At 42.1% G+C, this 20237-nt stretch overlaps 1 protein-coding gene across 8 annotated transcripts in view; it reads right to left on the reverse strand.

Moving 5' to 3' along the window:
- EFR3A (EFR3 homolog A) overlaps positions 1 to 20237 on the reverse strand; it is a 189976-nt gene that overhangs the window by 130878 nt on the left and 38861 nt on the right. The window contains exon 1 of one of the 8 annotated variants that reach the window (XM_073330117.1): positions 10987 to 10990. The exons of the other annotated variants lie outside the window; for them this stretch is intronic. The gene's annotated coding sequence lies outside the window, so the exon portion shown is untranslated. Of the gene's footprint in view, positions 1 to 10986; positions 10991 to 20237 lie in introns of those variants that run through there. 8 annotated transcript variants of the gene reach the window in all.

The raw sequence follows: 20237 nt of genomic DNA on the forward strand, positions 1-20237 counted from the left end.
TTGTCTCTGTCTGAGGGGTTGGAGCAAATGCGGTTGTATTGCAGAGCTTGGCTGTAGACGATGGATCGTGTGGTGTGGTCAGGGTGAAAGCTGGAGGCATGCAGGTAGGAATAGCGGTCAGTAGGTTTACCTATCCTAAAGGATGACCCAACACTCTCACAAATCTTGGGAGACAGGCCAGTCCTTGCCTACAGACAGCCCCGCAACCTGAAGCAAATACTCACCAACAACCACATACCACACAACAGAACCACTAACCCAGGAACTTATCCTTGCAACAAAGCCCGTTGCCAACTGTGCCCACATATCTATTCAGGGGACACCATCACAGGGCCTAATAACATCAGCCACACTATCAGAGGCTCGTTCACCTGCACATCCACCAATGTGATATATGCCATCATGTGCCAGCAATGCCCCTCTGCCATGTACATTGGTCAAACTGGACAGTCTCTACGTAAAAGAATAAATGGACACAAATCAGATGTCAAGAATTATAACATTCATAAACCAGTCGGAGAACACTTCAATCTCTCTGGTCACGCGATCACAGACATGAAGGTCGCTATCTTAAAACAAAAAAACTTCAAATCCAGACTCCAGCGAGAAACTGCTGAATTGGAATTCATTTGCAAATTGGATACTATTAATTTAGGCTTAAATAGAGACTTGGAGTGGCTAAGTCATTATGCAAGGTAGCCTGTTTCCTCTTGTTTTTTCCTACCCCCCCCCCCCCCAGATGTTCTGGTTTAACTTGGATTTTAACTTGAAGAGTGGTCAGTTTGGATGAGCTATTACCAGCAGGAGAGTGAGTTTGTGTGTGTATGGGGGTGGGGGGGGATGTGAGAACCTGGATTTATGCAGGAAATAGCCCAGCTTGATTGTCATGCACATTGTGTAAAGAGTTGTCACTTTGGATGGGCTATCACCAGCAGGAGAGTGAATTTGTGTGGGGGGGTGGAGGGTGAGAAAACCTGGATTTGTGCTGGAAATCACTTTAGATAAGCTATTACCAGCAGGACAGTGGGGTGGGAATAGGTATTGTTTCATATTCTCTGTGTATATATAAAGCCTGCTGCAGTTTCCACGATATGCATCTGAGGAAGTGAGCTGTAGCTCACGAAAGCTTATGCTCTAATAAATTGGTTAGTCTCTAAGGTGCCACAAGTCCTCCTTTTCTTTTCACAATTAATGAAAATACTGTTCATTCCAGTAAAGACTTTCTTTTTTTTAATCTTTCACATACTTGTGTCCCTTTCTTCCATTTACTGTCAAGAAAGGCCAAATTAAAAGCTCATTACCAAAGGCAACTCTTCTACACCAAGAGCTACAACATCAAGCCTAAAAACAGTGTTTTTGACAATTGAAGCTATATAATCTGAATGTAAAATAACGGAGAGGATATGATCTTGACATTTATTTATGAGCTGCTCTGCTGACTCACTCTGGCAGCCAGACCATGTGAGCAACAGGACACAATTTCTGCCCTTGTGTGGTGAATATCCTCCCCGCACTGAATTTTGTTCAGCCAAACGAATTTGCCAAACTAAACATCAAGCTAAATCTCTGGTACAGTAGACTTGAAACATGTCGGTTTTACCTTTTTCCCCACTGCAGATTTCCCGTAGTATCTTTCAATTGTGTTATATTTACTACATTTTACCATCTATGCAACAGGAACAAAGAAAAAGATTCTGGCATGCTTTTGTGCCCTGAACTGGTTTGCTTATGGCAAAAAAAGTAGAATGGGAAAAATAAAATTCATTAGCAAATCAATATATGAAACTTGAAGTTAGGTCAGTGGAAAAAACTGTATCAGTACATTATATTCCATGTAAAAGTCTTACACAGTAGATTAACACTAGCTTTAACATTTTCCTAGAATTCAAATATATGTCCTCTTGAATCAAGCTTTCATAGACTACCTGTTAAGAATTTACGAAGAGTATTGTCTTTTGTTTTTTAAATAAAAAAGTATTCTACAAACCACACAGTGAGAAATGTTGCACATCACCAAAATAGTAAGTGATTTTTTCCCACCTACCCAAATGTATAAATGGACTTGGCTCCCATGCAGGATTGTAGTCGTAGGTATTTTCCTGCTCAACTGTCGGAACTTGAAAATATTGCCTCATCCTGTATGCGAGGTTACTTTCCATGCATTCTATTCTTTTTAGCTGTCCTTTTTCAACAGTTCAGCATCTTTTCTGCTCAATTTAGCAGTATTCATGTAATGTACTAGAAGACACTAAACTTACCTAATTAGCTTTCCATGTGACATCAACATAAAACTACCAAACACAAGACAACCCAAGTATCATATTCTGTTAACACCACCTACTGTAAACAGGATATATTATGAATGAGTTTACATGACCAGTCTCATTAAAATCAAACTTTCATGTAATGCATAGCCTTCCATTTCTATGAGAGATGACAGGAGAGAGAAACAGACTAGTTTTAGGAAAACCTCTGTTAATTCAGCTGCTGTATATCACTTTACAGTGGTAGTACCAAACTACCAATTTGGATTTCTTTTAGTATAATTAGCAAGTTTATCATATTTTTTAAATAAATTCCTGGCTAATAAGAAAGCCTTACAAAACAGACTTTTAAACAAGAATGTTAAATTTTAAGGACAGGGACACCTATTTAAAAGTCAGGAGACTAATCACATTAGAACTACCTGTATATAATACCTTATAGTTTAAGCAAAGGTGGTATATGGAACAGCTTCTATATGAGGGGCAATTAATAAGATTGGGACTTTACAGTTTAGAAAAGAGATGACAAAGGAGGGAGGATAAGATAGAAGTCTATAAAATTATGACTGGTGTGGAGAAAGTAAATAAGGATGTCTTATTTACTCCTTCTCATAACACAAGAACTAGGGGTCATCAAATGAAATTAATAGGCAATAGGTTTAAAACAAACAAAGAAAGTATTTCATCACACAAGGCACAGTCAACCTGTGGAACTCTTTGCCAGAGGATGTTGTGAAGGCCAAGACTATTATAACAGGCTTCAAAAAAGTATCTTGTCTAGTGGGCATTACCCAGGTGTAACTACACATGTGGAATACAGATATGTAGTCAATATTCATAAACAAAAATGATATATGCACACAAATAGGATAATCATATTCAGCAAATCATAACATTTCCAATGGCACCTCACATGACTGATCTTGCATAAAATACACTATAATTATGTCATAATCATAATATTATCACTGTGAAGAATATAGGGTGCAGTGTCACAAGGTCCATCAGTGGCTATTGGCCAGGATGGGCAGGAATGGTGTCCCTATCCTCTGTTTGCCAGAAGCTGGAAATGGGTGACGGGACGATCACTTTATGATTACCTGTTCCGTTCATTCCCTGTGAAGCACCTAGCACTGGCCACTGTTGGAAGACAGGATACTGGGCTAGATGGATCTTTGGTCTGACCCAATATGGCCATCCTTATGAGGGTACTACTAAATTAAAATCCATTATAAAGTCTCTTCTCACAGATGCCTTGGTGCAGTGAAGACTGTTTGAGTAGAAATTCCACTTATGGTTAAATATTTAGAAGGGTTTTTTTTAAAATGTATTCCTATGTCCTTGCATTATTTTATCCTTTTGTCTCCCACATGATAGTCACTTGTGGCAGACTAAAAAACATCCACTGAAGTGTTTTTAGAAGCCCCTTCAAAACTATTATAAATCTACCCATGCCAGATTTGAACGGTATTCTAATTATTGACTACTCAGGTTTTACAGAGTAAAAATACTGAACTGCATGGGGATTGCAGCTTAGTTTATCCAAAAAGCTGACCACATGACTAAATCCCATTATATTGCAAATCAAAAGAGTAAAATCCCAATCTATTGAATTTGGTGTAATGAAAAGTTATATAACAAAGTGAAATATTTAACTGCAATCTATGAACAGAAACATCTTAAATTTAACCTGGCTTTAACATAAAAGGCTTAGTTAATGCACACTGCAAGTTTTAGGGTTTGTTTTTTAATTAAGACAGCTACAAAGAAGTTCTGAACAGCCAAACAGCATTTTTTGCCCTTAGTTAAAAAATAGGTAAGGAAAAAAATTGTGCCTCTGTCACATGCCAGTTTTTTTTTTCCTGGCATCTTACCTATAAGAATCCCTGTCAAAAATCTTACAGTTTGGATAGAGAAGATCTTTTCATTAACAATCTGAACAAAGATTGTGTGTCCACTCACTCATTCTGATATTACCTAGCCTCTTTTATGGCCCCGCCCCCTCAGCCTTTGTGCCTCCCAAGAATTAAAAACAGAAGCAACACTCTCCATCCTTCATAGTCTTGAAAAAACAACTTGATTAGTACATAGGTTCTGTTTGCTTGTTCACGTTTGTGTGTGAATGGACGTGTTTTGTGTTTATGAAGAAATGGAGGGAAAAACTGAAGAAAATGAGGTTTGCAGTGAATTCTGAAAGTAGTTGGTTTCATGGTCATTCTTCTCTCTCCTTGGAGTGAGTTCCCTAGTCTATCTCCAGCTCCTGTAAAAGTTGAGTCTCCTGCACTAACAAGTTTTCCTCATGAGTTAACATTTTCAGCATACAACTAGAGCTCAGCAGTTGTAAGAAATCATAGACAACAAGGGAGTACTGACCTCTTAAGTAGCTAAGATCATAGGGAACTTTGAATATCCATACAGAGAAGTTGAATTCAACTTAGTAACCAATGGGACTGCTTTAATAATAAGAAATTATTATTAAATTATTTAATAATAAGAAATTGGTGTAAGTGCTGGAGGAACCAACTAGGGGCAGAGCTCTTCTTGACCTGCTGCTCACAAACTGGGAAGAATCAGTAGGGGAAGCAAAAGTGGAGGGGAACCTGGGAGGCAGTGATCATGAGATGGTCGAGTTCAGGATCCTGACACAAGGAGGAAAGGAAAGCAACAGAATACGGACTCTGGACTTCAGAAAAGCAGACTCTGACTCCCTCAGAGAACTGATGGGCAAGATCCCCTGGGAGAATAATATGAGGGGGAAAGGAGTCTAGGAGAGCTTGCTGTATTTTAAAGAATCCTTATTGACATTACAGGGGCAAACCATCCCAATGTGTAGAAAGAATAGTAAATATGGCAGGCGACCAGCTTGGCTTAACAGTGAAATCCTTGCTGATCTTAAACACAAAAAAGAAGCTTACAAGCAGTGGAAGACTGGAAAAATGACCAGGGAGGAGTACAAAAATATTGCTCGGGCATGCAGGAGTGAAATCAGGAAGGCCAAATCACACCTGGAGTTGCAGCTAGCAAGAGATGTTAAGAGTAACAAGAAGGGTTTCTTCAGGTATGTTGGCAACAAGAAGAAAGTCAAGGAAAGTGTGGGCCCCTTACTGAAGGAGGGAGGCAACCTAGTGACAGAGGATGTGGAAAAAGCTAATGTACTCAATGCTTTTTTTGCCTCTGTCTTCACAAACGAGGTCAGCTCCCAGACTGCTGCACTGGGTAGCACAGCATGGGGAGGAGGTGAGCAGCCCTCTGTGGAGAAAGAAGTGGTTCGGGACTATTTAGAAAAGCTGGACGTGCACAAGTCCATGGCCGGATGCGTTGCATCCGAGAGTGCTAAAGGAGTTGGCGGATGTGACTGCAGAGCCATCGTCCATTATCTTTGAAAACTCATGGAGATCCGGGGAAGTCCCAGATGACTGGAAAAAGGCTAATGTAGTGCCCATCTTTAAAATAGGGAAGGAGGAGGATTCTGGGAACTACAGACCAGTCAGCCTCACCTCAGTCCCTGGAAAAATCATGGAGCAGGTCCTCAAGGAATCAATTCTGAAGCACTTAGAGGAGAGGAAAGTGATCAGGAACAGTCAGCATGGATTCACCAAGGGCAAGTCATGCTTGACTAATCTAATTGCCTTCTATGACAAGATAACTGGTTCTGTGGATGAAGGGAAAGCAGTGGACGTCGTGCTCCTTCACTTTAGCAAAGCTTTTGACACGGTCTCCCACGGTATTCTTGTCAGCAAGTTAAAGAAGTATGGGCTGGATGAATGCACTATAAGGTGGGTAGAAAATTGGCTAAATTGTCAGGCTCAACGGGTAGAGATCAATGGCTCCATGTCTAGTTGGCAGCCGATATCTAGCAGAGTACCCCAAGGGTCAGTCCTGGGGCCAGTTTTGTTCAATATCTTCATTAATGATCTGGAGGATGGGGTGGATTGCACCCTCAGCAAGTTTGCAGACGACACTAAACTGGGAGGAGTGGTAGATACGCTGGAGGGTAGGGATAGGATACAGAGGGACCTAGACAAATTAGAGGATTGGGCCAAAAGAAATCTGATGAGGTTCAACAAGGACAAGTGCAGAGTCCTGCACTTAGGACGGAAGAATCCAATGCACCGCTACAGACTAGGGACTGAATGGCTAGGCAGCAGTTCTGCAGAAAAGGACCTAGGGGTTACAGTGGATGAGAAGCTGGATATGAGTCAACAGTGTGCACTTGTTGCCAAGAAGGCCAATGGCATTTTGGGATTTATAAGCAGGGGCACTGCCAGCAGATCGAGGGACATAATCGTTCCCCTCTATTTGACATTCGTGAGGCCTCATCTGGAGTACTGTGTCCAGTTTTGGGCCCCACACTACAAGAAGGATGTGGTAAAATTGGAAAGAGTCCAGCGGAGGGCAACAAAAATGATTAGGGGACTGGAACACATGACTTACGAGGAGAGGCTGAGGGAACTGGGATTGTTTAGTCTACAGAAAAGAAGAATGAGGGGAGATTTGATAGCTGCTTTCAACTACCTGAAAGGGGGGTTCCAAAGAGGATGGATCTAGACTGTTCTGAGTACTAGTAGATGACAGAACAAGGAGTACTGGTCTCAAGTTGCAGAGGGGGAGATTTAGGTTGGATATTAGGAAAAACTTTTTCACTAGGAGGGTGGTGAAACACTGGAATGCGTTACCTAGGGAGGTGGTGGAATCTCCTTCCTTAGAAGTTTTTAAGGTCAGGCTTGACAAAGCCCTGGCTGGGATGATTTAATTGGGGATCAGTCCTGCTTTGAGCAGGGGGTTGGACTAGATGACCTCCTGAGGTCCCTTCCAACCTTGATATTCTATGATTTTATGAAATTCTAATCCTAATTAAATACCCAGATATTTAAATTCAGTAACTGCTTCAAAAGTTTTCTGGCATCCAATAGCATCAGTGATAGGTTGGTTTTTTTTTGTTTTTTTTTTAATATTTCCTTTGGAAACCATGCATGAAGTTTTAAAAAACTCACACTTTCCCAGTGGCATTTATTTTTCAGGAATATGCTGAAAAGTAAACAATGGTAGTGGGAGGTTAGTGTTTCTTCTCAGCTTGCACTGGAACAGTTTGCTACAACTCTTTTCAACTCAGGATAAAATTAGAAAAAACGGTAGAAGCCAACAGCACTATGCTAACATAACTAAAGGAGTTTATACTTTCTCTCCTTCCCTGGGAGGCTGCACTTTGATATGGTGGAAAGCTTGCAGACAGGGATGCAGGCCCAAAATTGGTCTTTGAACTCAGCTGAGGACCCACAATATGTTACTGCTACTCATCTGTTGAACTCAATGGGAGACTCCACAAAACTTTCCATGAAGACATATGATTGTCACCACATTCTGAGTTGATCAGTAATTGTTTGCTACAAGTCAAGTTAAAATGATCACTATAAATGAAGGTAGACAGTTCTAAATAAGGTTTATTCAATGCTACTATCTAAAGCAGTCTTGAAATACACACTGAATGCCTATCAGGAAAAGTCTTCAATCAGCCTCAGAGCTGAAAGCATAAAAACTCATGTATGGTGCATAATTACAACTGCATCCGTAGATGTGAAAACTTGTTATGGTTCATAAGCCTATAAAGCTGCAAAATACTCAACAGTTGGAAATCTTTTTACTAACACAGTAATTTAGAAAAGTCATTCAATGTTACCCTCCTGGTAATGAAATCAGAGCTTTACTTCAACCAGATGACTCACTCACCTGAGAATCTTTTATGTGAAAAATGCTAGGCTTTTGCTCTGGACCATGAAATAGAAGATTTTTAATTTATAGGCATGATTACATGACAAATGAAAGCTCTCCATTTTAGTTTTATAAGCTTCCGCAATCAAAGTCTGAATTCTCTATCCTAATCCAAACAACTGAAATATTCTTTTGACAAAGTTGACAATTTTGTCAAAATACCAGTGAATATGGGGAGGTGCAAGCAGACATGAACCTCACCATAATTTCACATGAGACATCCCAAGAAATTTGGTGAACTGTTTTTCATTTTTGTTTCTCAGAACTTTGCTCTACAAATACCTTTATAAGTGTCTCAGTTTAGCAACCTCTGTGACAAATGTCTTTGGAAATTTTATTATACCACAGAAAATATCTTAACAAATATAATGCAAGAGTTGAGAAGGAAGATTAGGCAGATTGTGTGACTATCACTGGGTAAGGATCACAAAAGACATTTTAACAGATATCAAATGCATAAATTACTGATATTGAAAATCTCAAGACACAGATGCACTGCTTACAGAAATCCTGGGGGGGGGGCCTTTTTTGTGATCCAGAATTGAACAGAACAGACACATTTATTCTCTTTCAGGCATCTAGGAACCAACACCTCACTGACTTTGCATACCCCTTACTGTCCATCCATAGCTGAAAGCGAACTGGTCGGTTTCTTGCGTAATTTACTAAGAAGAAAGGTTCCAAACTAAGACTATAGATCTGTCTTCTATTCTTACCTTAAGCAGGTGTCTATACCAGCATTGTCAGAATAAAGAAAAAATTAAAGTAAATTTGTTCTGTGGCCTAGTTACTACCAATACAGTCTGGATGGCACTAAAGAGCAGAAGACAATGATGAGCACAGACTCACTCCTTCACTTCACCAATGCTAGATTATTTGATATAGACAAAGGAAAAGTGAGAGCTACTAAACTGCCACCACAGCTTCCTACAGCACCTTCATTTTCCTTAGAGATATCTTTTCCAAGCCCAATCCAGCCATCCATATCTTGAGAGACCTGACATGCTAACAGCTTAGTGTTGTATGGCTTCAGGCTGCTCCAAAGGCAATAGGTTAGTCTGGATACTGGACTTCCAGTTGCAATGAGTTTTTTGTTTTGTTTGTTTCTGTTATTTTTAAAAGAAATCAGCTAAAAATTTCAGCAGCAGATCTCACCTTTTCATCTATCTCACACAAATGGCACATTAAGAAGATGCTGTGACAAAGCCATCCCACCCCATAAAGCACATCTACTTAGATAATACACAGTGCTCTGCTTATAGTTTTACAAGTCTTCTCACTCTCCAAGATGGAGATCAATTACACAGGCTAATCACAAAAGATCGGAAGATACTCTATAGATTTCATTTGACCTCTTTTTATACCCTGAATTTTACAACAAGCTAATCAATTATATATTGTATATGCTTAAACAGTCCTTGCTGCAAATCAAAGTATTTATCCATATTACCCAAATCATACACAATATTTGAAGACTTAGCCTTCTCAACAGCTTTGCTTAAAATAATTACTCCATTTCAGGAGTCTTACATGGGCTTAAAACCTTGAACCAGCTTCATTCAAAGAGAAACCACTTTTAAAACATAGTATGTCAAAGGAACTAATTCCTTACAAGCAAATGACTCCTACCTACATCTTTCTGGATTCAAAAGGCAATACTATTGCATATAACTATATTGCCATAAGGAAATTCTAAATGTTACACACTTTAAACCTTTCAATTAAATTTAAAAACCAGAACATACTACACAAAAAGTAGTGAGAAACTTAACAGTAAGTTAAATTTAACAACTTAAATCAAGTACAAAAACATCCAGCTCACATAAGGTTTAACATTAAATATCTTCAATCAAATGTTTCTTTCAAATCTACTGAGCAATTCAAATGAATCCCCCACTGCAGGTTTCATCTTCCTGATGGTCCCTTAAGAATTTCAATCCATTATATAAAAAATATTCAGTTACCACAAGTACTTTCCTTCTCCAATTACATTCCTTTGCTCAGTTCTGCTGGCTGCTCTACTTCCCTGCCATCAACCCTTCCTCTCCCTCCCACTCCCCAGTGTTGCTCTTGATTCCCTCATACACATTTTTATCCTGGTTTACTTATTTCTTTCAAACTATCAAATATAAAGGGAAGGCTAACCACCTTTAAATCCCTCCTGGCCAAAGGAAAAACTCTTTCACCTGTAAAGGGTTAAGAAGCTAAAGATAACCTCGCTGGCACCTGACCAAAAGGACCAATGAGGAGACAAGATACTTTCAAAGCTGGAGGCCGGAAGGGGGGTGGGGGGCAAAGGATTCTCTCTGTCCATGTGTTGCTTTTGCCGGGACCAGAGCAGGAATGCAGGTCAGAACTCCTGTAAAGAGTTAATAAGCAATCTAGTTAGATATGCGTTAGATTCTGTTTTGTTTAATGACAGGTTTCAGAGTAGCAGCCATATTAGTCTGTATTCGCAAAAAGAAAAGGAGTACTTGTGGCACCTTAGAGACTAACAAATTTATATGAGCATAAGTTTTCGTGAGCTACAGCTCACTTCATCAGATGCATTCATCCGATGAAGTGAGCTGTAGCTCACGAAAGCTTATGCTCATATAAATTTGTTAGTCTCTAAGGTGCCACAAGTCCTCCTTTTCTTGTTTTGTTTAAATGGCTGATAAAATAAGTTGCGCTGAATGGAATGTAGATTCCTGTTTTTGTGTCTTTTTGTAACTTAAGGTTTAGCCTAGAGGGATTCTCTATGTTTTGAATCTGATTACCCTGTACGGTATTTACCATCCTGATTTTACAGAGGTGATTCTTTTACTTTTTCTTTAATTAAAATTCTTAAGAACCTGATTGCTTTTTCATTGTTCTTAAGATCCAAGGGTTTGGGTCTGTGTTCACCTATGCAAATTGGTGAGGATTTTTATCAAGCCTTCCCCAGGAAAGAGGGTGTAGGGCATAGGGGGATTTTGGGGGCGAGACGTTTCCAAGTGGGCTCTTTCCCGGTTATATTTGTTAGACGTTTGGTGGTGGCAGCAATAAGGTCCAAGGACAAAAGGTAAAATAGCTTGTACCTTGGGGAAGTTTTAACCTAAGCTGGTAAAAATAAGCTTAGGGGGTTTTTCATGCAGGTCCCCACATCTGTACCCTAGAGTTCAGAGTGGTGAAGGAACCTTGACACAAACTCTTGTTAATGGTTTTTCCTTCCCACAGCATTCCTCTTTTCCTGCTACTGAGTCAGCACCTTGAAAACTCCTGCCCTTCTAAAAAACTATGTCATAAGAGTCTCTAGACCTCAATCAGCAGGGCTGTACAGACTTGCCCAAGTGTCATGCACTTTGCTTCATAGATTGTAATACTACTAATATAACAAATGTGAAAATAGATCATGCAAACTAGGGCATATTAGCCTATCTTCAGTGTAATACTTTTGTCAAGGTCTATCAAGTGGTAATATAATGCAGAATCAATCATCTTAGCCCTGATCTACACTACAAGTTTAGGTTGAATTTAGCAGCGTTAGATCGATTTAACCCTGCACCCATCCACATGACCAAGCCATTTTTGTCAACTTAAAGGGCTCTTAAAATCGATTTCTATACTCCTCCCCGAGGGGATTAGCGCTGAAATCAACATCACCAGGTCAAATTTTGGGTAGTGTGGACGCAATTCAACAGTATTGGCCTCCGGGAGCTATCCCAGAGTGCTCTATTTTGATCGCTCTGGACAGCACTTTCAACTCAGATGCACTAGCCAGGTATACAGGAAAAGCACTGGGAACTTTTGAATTTCATTTCCTGTTTGGCCAGCGTGGCAAGCTCAACAGCAGAGGTGACCATGCAGTCCCAGAATCGCAAAAGAGCTCCAGCATGGACCGAACGGGAAGTACTGGATCTGATCTCTGTATGGGGAGACAAATCCATGCTATCAGAACTCCGTTCCAAAAGACGAAATGCCAAAATATTTGAAAAAAATCTCCAAGGGCATGATGGACAGAGGCTATAACAGGGACCTGCAGCGGTTCCACGTGAAAATTAAGGAGCTCAGGCAAGCCTACCAAAAAAACAGAGGCAAACAGCCACTCTGGATCAGAGCCCCAGACATGCCGCTTCTACGATGAGCTGCATGCAATTCTAGGGGGTGCCCCACCACTACCCCACCCCTATCCACAGATAACTGCATAAGACTCCCCCCTTGCAACAGTGATGAGGATTTTGGGGATGTGAAAGATGAGGAGGATAGCGCACAACAGGCAAGCAGAGAAACCGTTCTCCCCCACAGCCAGGAACTTTATCACCCTGGAGCCAATACCCTACCAAGGCAGGCTCCCAGACCATGAAGCTGGAGAAGGCACCTCTGGTGAGTGTACCTTTGTAAATATAATACATGGTTTAAAAGCAAGCATGTTTAATGATTAATTTGCCCTGAAGACTTGGGATGCACTCGTGACCAGTACAGCTACTGGAAAAGTCTGTTAACATGTCTGGGGTTGGAGCGGAAATCCTCCAGGGACATTATTAAGGGGACATTCAGAGGTGGCCATTCCTGCTCGGCTGTTTGCCTGTGGCTGAAAAGAAATAATTCCCGCTTTTAGCCACGAAGGGGGGGGGGGGGGGAAGACGACGTTCTCGCTGATCTGTTCATGTTTGGTTGGCAGGGATCTTCCCTGATACTCATCACGCGGTGGGAGGAGGGGTGATGTGATCATCCCAGAGAACTGGGGGGGAGGGGTTTAGCTGGGTTTGTGCTGCACTTTAACCCGAAAACTGCAGCCCCTCCTTTTAAATGGCCAACCCAACGGGTGCTTGGTATGGGAAAGGAGGGCGCTGCTGTTTGAAACCATTCCCACATGTTATGAAGGTTGAAGAAGCCAAAAGGCTGTGGCTTACCATGGCTGCCTGCAAGCCGAATTCTGTTGCCTGGCCCTGCGTGTGTGATCTCTCACACCAAACCGGCAGGCACTCAATATAAGAGGCAGAATGCAACCATGTACCGAAACGTTACATAGCACATGTGCTTAACAGCTTGGTTCACAATGAAAGTCTACCCATTGTTCTCTAAAATGTGTCTTTTTAAATACTACTCTCCTTTTTTTCCTCCCGCAGCTACAAATGTTTCAATGCTCCGCTTTCATCTCCATCCCAGAGGCTAGTGCAGATAAGAAGGAGGAAAAAAAATGCACTCACGATGAAATGTTCTCTGAGCTCATGCAGTCCTCCAGCACTGAACGAGCTCAGCAGAATGCGTAGAGGAAAACCATGGCAGAGTCCAGGAAAGCAGAAAATGAATGAGAGAACAGGAGGGACAAGCAAGATGAGCGGTTGCAGGAGCAAGAGGAGAGGTGGCAGCAGCGTGATGAGGAGGCGGCAGGATGCAATGCTGAGACTACTGGGGGATCAAACTGATATGCTCCAGCGTCTGGAAAGGCAGCAGAAGCACAGATTGCTGCTGCAGCCCCTGGGTAATTGCCCGCCCTCCTCCTCAAGTTCCATAGCCTCCCCAGCCAGATGCCCAAGAACGCAGGGCGGGGGGAGCGGGAGGGCCAAGCAACAGAAGGCTGACATTCAATAAGTTTTGAAGTGAAGTACAGTGTGGCCTTGTCCTTCCCTCCTCACCCATCCCTCCCAGCTATCTTGGCAGTTATCCCCCTATTTGTGTGATGAATTAATAAAGAATGCATAATTTTGAAACAATGACTTTATTGCCCTGCAAGCGGTGATCCAAAGGGGGAGGGCGGTTGGCTTACAGGGAAGTAGAGTGAACAAAGGGGGTGGGTTTTCATTAAGGAGAAACAAACAGAATTGTCACACTGTAGCCTGGCCAGTTATGAAACTGGTTTTCAAAGCTTCTCTGATGCGCAGCACACGCTGCTGTGCTTTTCTAATCGCCCTGGTGTCTGGCTGCGTGTAATCAGTGGCCAGGAAATTTGCCTCAACCTCCCACCCTGCCATAAACGTCTCCCCCTTACTCTCTCAGATATTGTGGAGCACACAGCAAGCAGTTATAACAATGGGAATATTGGTTTCGCTGAGGTCTGACCGAGTCAGTAAACTGTGACAGCAAGCTTTTAAACGTCCACATGCACATTCTACCACCATTCTGCACTTGCTCAGCTGAAAGCTGAACTGCTCCTTACTACTGTCCAGGGTGCCTGTGTAGCTTCATGAGCCATGGCATTAAGGGGTAGGCTGGGTCCCTGAGGATAACTATAGGCATTTCAACATCCCCAACAGTAATTTTCTGGTCTGGGAAGTAAGCTCCTTCTTGCAGCTGTTCATACAGACCAGAATTCCTGAAGATGCGAGCGTCATGTACCTTTCCTGGCTATCCCATGTTGATGTCAGTGAAACGTCCCTTGTGATCCACCAGTACTTGCAGCACCATTTAAAAGTATCCCTTGCGGTTTACGTACTGGCTGCCAAGGTGATTCGGTCCCAAGATACGGATATGCGTTCTATCTGCCCACCACAGTTACGGAATCCCATTGCAGCAAAGCCATCCACTATGACCTGCACATTTCCCAGAGTCACTACCCTTGATAGCAGCAGCTCAGAGACTGTGTTGGCTACTTGGATCACAGCAGCCCCCACAGTAGATTTGCCCACTCCAAATTGATTCCCAACTGTCTGGTGCTGCAAGCTTCCAAAGGGCTATCGCCACTTGCTTTTCAACTGTGAGGGCTGCTCTCATCTTGGTATTCTTGCGCTTCAGGGCAGGGAAAAGCAAGTCACAAAATTCCATGAAAGTGCCCTTACTCATGCGAAAGTTTTGCAGCCACTGAGAATCATCCCAGACCTGCAACACTATGCAATCCCACCAGTCTGTGCTTGTTTCCCGGGCCCAGAATCAGCATTCCATGGCATGAGCCTGCCCCGTTGCCACCAGGATGTTCAAACTGCCAGGGCTCATACTTTGAGAGAAGTCTGTGTCCATGTCCTCATCACTCTCGTCACCACGCAGCCATCGCCTCCTCTCCTGCTTTTGCAGGTTGTGGTTCTGCACACACTGCAGGATAATGTGCGAGGTGTTTACAATGCTCATAACTGCCGCGGTGATCTGAGTGGGCTCCATGCTTGCCATGGTATGGTGTCTGCAGGAGAGCAGAGTTGCAGCAGAAGCGGTGGCTGATGATAGATGCCACGAGAATAGATATTTATACAGAAGGACGAGAGGACCTGCGAGGTGGATTCACGAAAGCAGGAGAGCAGAGTTGCAGCAGAAGCGGTGGATGAAGCACCGTAGCACTGCGCAGGTTTCCTGAGGAAGAGCCCATGACAGACAACATGGAGAAATTCGCTATTGAGATAGCAGCAGAGCAGAGTTGCAGTGGAAGCAATGCATGATGACAGTTAGCAGTCCTACTGAACCTCTGCTGAAAGCAGTATGGCGTCCACACGGAAAGAAGGTGCAAAATGATTGTCTGCCATTGCTTTCATGAAGGGAGGGGCAACTGATGACGTGTACCCAAAACCACCCACGACAATGTTTTTTCCCCCTCAGGCATTGAGAGCTTAACCCAGAATTCCGATGGGTGGCAGAGACTGCGGGAACTGTGGGATAGCTACCCACAGTGCACCGCCCCGTAAGTCAATGCTAGCCACGGTAGTGAGGACATACTCTGCCGACAATGCACTCAGTGTGGACATATGCAATCGACTGGATAAAATCAATTTCTAAAAATAAACTTCTATAATATCGACCTAATTTCATAGTGTAGACATACCTTAGAGAAAGAAATAAATATGCATGCTATAAAATACTCCAAGGAAACAAGAAATGAGACAGCTAGGCACTGAGGACAGGGCGGAGATTAAAGAATCTAGGCATGGTCCAACATATAAGCAAATACTTTGATTCAGTTTTTAATAAAGGTAATGAGGAGCTCAGGGGTAATGGCAGGGTGGCTAACAAATGAGGATATGGAAGTAGAAACTACCACAATCGATGTTTGTACAAAACTGCTATTAAAATAAATTCTTAAGCACAAATTCCTAAATAGAATTTTGTTTATAGTGTTGTAGCCATGTTGGTCCGAGGGTCTTGCGTAGCTTCAAGCTTGTCTTTCTCCAGAGAAGTTGGTCCAAAAGATTAACTCACCTACTCTGTCTCTCGAATAGAATTTTTACTTTTTCATGGATAAAAGGTAATTTTTCAATTAAAAAAGAATAGCATTAGATTTTGAAATGAAACACACACATTGGCATCACCATGGAGTTATATAGATACTTAAGTATGAACCCATGTTCATGTTTTTGTAATTGTTTTGTTTATTTAAGATGACTGATATTTTAAAAGTTGAAGGAGCCAGGAAGCAAAGGTCCTGCTGAGATGAAGATCAGACACTAATTTTCCTTGAAAGGTTCTGAGTATGAATATCTTGGATCTGACATTTCCAGCCTGACATATGGTCAAAACTTAGTTTTCACCATGGTAACAAAGCAGTATTGACTAAAAGGCTTGAATTCCCTGTCAGTTTTTAATGGTCAGTTTTGTTTAGGTGACACTCTTTTGCGCGCATTCTCCTATGAAGGTGGCAACTTAAGCTACCACCACTATAATTGTGTTTTCTTTCATCATTTCACAAATCCATTTCTACAGACTCCTATTTTGGTTTGCAAATAGTGAGAATAACCAGTCAAATGGCAGCTGCCACTTGTATTTCACTGTCCCTCAAAATTTAAGGTTTAATTCTGCAAAAATTTACAAGAATTTAATTTTTAGTCACATGAGTAGTTTCACCAGCTTCAAGAGGACTGTGCCTGTAAGTTATGTATATTCAAGTGTTTTTAGAATCTCTAATCAGTCTAATTTTTCCCACGCATGTGCAGAATTAATTTTGTCACGTGCACCAATATGGAGATGATGTGTCACACATCACCTCCATATTGGTGCACGTAACAAAATTCAAGTGGGGGGGGAGTGGCTGAGGGGTTCAGAGTGTGGGACGGGGGCTCAGGGCTGGGGAAGAAGATTGGGGTGCGGGGAGGTGGAGTGCAGGCTCCGGGGATGGAGGTTTCAGGGATGGGGCAGAGGGCTCCAGGCTTCCCAGGGGCTATGTTGGGGGGGAGGGAGAGGAGGAGGAGAAGAAGAGAGACACACACACACTCTCCCCCCCCGACTCTCCCTCCCCACAGCATTACCTGGGCTGCGGAGGAACAGGCACCTCTCCCCTGGCCGCGGCAGGTCCATGCCGGAGCTGGGTTGGGGCCGAGGCACTCCTATTCCCCAGCAAGTCCATGGTGAGGGAGAGGTGCCTCTCCACACCACAACCCTGAGCCTCTGCGCGGGGCTTAATAGGCAGATGCACAGCCACACAGCTTAGAAGGAACTTAGGTGTGCACACCTAGAGACATTTGGGTATATTTTCCAAATTACAAAATAAATCAAATATACTGAACATATAGGTATATATTAGGGCTGTGAAGTGATTAAAAAATTAACCGTGATTAATTGCGCTGTTAAATAATAGAATACCATTTATTTAAATATTTTTGGTTGTTTTCTACATTTTTGAATATATTGTGTTGTAACTGAAATCAATACAAAGTTGACAATGGTCACTTTATATTATTTTTATTATAAATATTTACACTTTAAAACAAAAGAAATAGTATTTTTCAATCCACCTCATACAAGTACTGTAGTGCAATCTCTATCGTGGAAGTGTAATTTACAGATGTAGATTTTTTTTGTTACATAACTGCATTCAAAAATAAAACAATGTAAAACTTTAGAGCCTACAAGTCCACTCAGTCCTACTTCAGCCAACTGCTCACACAAACAAGTTTGGTTACAATTTGCAGGAGATAATGCTGCCCACTTCTTGTTTACGTCACCTGAAAGTGAAAACAGCTGTTCGCATGGCACTGGTGTAGCCAGCATTGCAAGATATTTACATGCCAGATGCACTAAAGATTCATATATCCCTTCATGCTTCAACCATCATTCCAGAGGACATGCGTCCATGCTGATGATGGGTTCTGCTCGATAACCATCAAAAGCTGAGTGGAACAAGACATGTTCATTTTCATCTTCTGAGTCAGATGCTACCAGAAGGTTGATTTTCTTTTTTGGTGGTTCAGGTTCTGTAGTTTCCACATCAAAGTGTTGCTCCTTTAAGGCTTCTGAAAGCATTCTCCACAACTCATCACTCTCAGATTTTGGAAGGCATTTCAGATTCTTAAACCTTGGGTCCAGCGCTGTAGCTATTTTTACAAATCTCACATTGGTACATTCTTTGCGTTTTGTCAAGTCTGCTGTGAAAATGTTCTTAAAATGAACATGTGCTGTGTCATCATCCGACTGTAACATGCTGTAACATGAAATATATTTTTAAGAATGAGAGTAAAACAGAACAGGAGACATACAATTCTTCCCCAAGGAGTTCAGTCACAAATTTAATTAATGCATTATTTTTTTTAAATAAGCATCATCAGCATGGAAGCATGTCCTCTGGAATGGTGACCAAAGCATAAAGGGGCATACAAATATTTAGCATATCTGGCGCATAAATACCTTGCAATGCTGGCAAGAAAAGTGCCATGCGAACACATGTTCTCAATTTCAGGTGACATTGTAAATAAGAAGCAGGCAGCAGAATCTCCCGTAAATGTAAACAAACTTGTTTGTCTTAGCGATTGGCTGAACAAGAAGTAGGATTGAGTGGACTTATAGGCTCTAAAGTTTTACATTGTTTTATTTTTGAGTGCAATTACGCAATTTTTTTTTTTTTTGGTCACATCTGTAAGTTATACTTTCATGATAAAGAGATTGCACTACAGTACTTGTATGAGGTGGACTGAAAAATACTATTTCTTTTGTTTTAAAGTGCAAATATTAAGATTAAATCGACAGCCCTAGTATATATGTTTATGTAGATATTCTGGCCATATTGTTAATGTTAATACATAGATACAAATTCCAATTTGCCACTGTACACAAAATACATAAATGTGAAATTTATAGCAGAGAGATTCACAGAACAGATTTAACTTGGTCATGAGCATACAGACAAGGTAATCAGATGAGAACCAAGTTACAGACAGAAGGGACATGTGCTAATTTAATATGGTTAGAAATTGGGCATACCAATGAAAAGGTAAAGATTCCCTAGTTAATGGCCCATAAAGATTATACTTCAAGAACGGACACAAAAATGAGATCATAGCAAGAAGGAGCTCCAAAAATGTGAAAATGTGCAGATTCCCATGGATTCCAAGGCCAGAAGGGACCACTGTGATCATCTAGTCTGATCTCAATGTGATTCAATAAGGTAAACAGTAATCAGCTACTTTTAGCCCTGGTCTACACTAGGACTTTAGGTCGAATTTAGCAACGTTAAATCGATTTAAACCTGCACCCGTCCACACAGTGAAGCCCTTTATTTCGACTTAAAGGGCTCTTAAAATCGATTTCCTTACTCCACCCCTGACAAGTGGATTAGCGCTTAAATCGACGTTGCCAGCTCGAATTTGGGGTACTGTGGACACAATTCGATGGTATTGGCCTCCGGGAGCTATCCCAGAGTGCTCCATTCTGATCGCTCTGGACAGCACTCTCAACTCAGATGCACTGGCCAGGTAGACAGGAAAAGAACCGCGAACTTTTGAATCTCATTTCCTGTTTGGCCAGCGTGGCAAGCTGCAGGTGACCATGCAGAGCTCATCAGCACAGGTGACCATGATGGAGTCCCAGAATCGCAAAAGAGCTCCAGCATGGACCAAACGGGAGGTATGGGATCTGATCGCTGTTTGGGGAGAGGAATCCGTGCTATCAGAACTCCGTTCCAGTTTTCGAAATGCCAAAACCTTTGTGAAAATCTCCCAGGGCATGAAGGACAGAGGCCATAACAGGGACACGAAGCAGTGCCGCGTGAAACTGAAGGAGCTGAGGCAAGCCTACCAGAAAACCAGAGAGGCGAACAGCCGCTCTGGGTCAGAGCCCCAAACATGCCGCTTCTATGATGAGCTGCATGCCATTTTAGGGGGTTCAGCCACCACTACCCCAGCCGTGTTGTTTGACTCCTTCAATGGAGATGGAGGCAATACGGAAGCAGGTTTTGGGGACGAAGAAGATGAGGAGGAGGAGGAGGTTGTAGATAGCTCACAGCAAGCAAGCAGAGAAACCGGTTTTCCCGACAGCCAGGAACTGTTTCTCACCCTAGACCTGGAGCCAGTACCCCCCGAACCCACCCAAGGCTGCCTCCTGGACCCAGCAGGC

The sequence above is a fragment of the Lepidochelys kempii genome, chromosome 2, assembly GCF_965140265.1.
Source record: "Lepidochelys kempii isolate rLepKem1 chromosome 2, rLepKem1.hap2, whole genome shotgun sequence".
NCBI lineage: Eukaryota > Metazoa > Chordata > Testudines > Cheloniidae > Lepidochelys > Lepidochelys kempii.